This window comes from Onychostruthus taczanowskii, unplaced genomic scaffold, assembly GCF_017590055.1.
Source record: "Onychostruthus taczanowskii isolate IOZ18803 unplaced genomic scaffold, ASM1759005v1 scaffold117, whole genome shotgun sequence".
Taxonomy (NCBI): Eukaryota; Metazoa; Chordata; class Aves; order Passeriformes; family Passeridae; genus Onychostruthus; species Onychostruthus taczanowskii.
Window position 1 is genome coordinate 1,158,333 of NW_024498318.1, and position 548 is coordinate 1,158,880.

Consider the following 548-nt stretch of genomic DNA (forward strand, 5'->3'; position numbering starts at 1 on the left):
CTGCGGGGGCAGGGCCGGGGCGGGGGGCGCAGGCAGGGCCCGGCGGCGGCGCAGCCCGAGCGGACACCCGGAGCTCCCTCCCCGCCGCCCCCTTTATAGCGGGAGCGGGGCTGCTCCGACCTTCCGCCGCAGCCATTTCTGGAGTCCCCAGTGAGGCTGCCGTGACGTAAATGCCCATACATGGACTCAGGATGTAGGCTAGGGAGTCCCAATAAGGAAATCTCTCCCGTGACGCGATGCCCCTTCCCTCCCCCTTCCCTCCTCCCCTCCCCCTTTTCTCTCGCTCTGTTTTTCATTCCCCCCGATTTCTTTAAATAGTATGAAAGTGTTGATTTTCAGATTGGCCCCCCCCCTTCCTTCTCTCTTTTTAACTAATAATCGCGATATTTTTAACAGCTCTCTGCCGCTGTGTGCGCGCGTGTGCCCAGCATCCATCCCCCCGCGGGTGTGCACACGCGTGTGCAAGCCCCGGGCGTGCGGGAGCGAGCCTGGCCCGCAGCCCTGGCTGCCCCGGGGCTCGGGAGGCTGCGGGGCATCCCCGCGGCTCC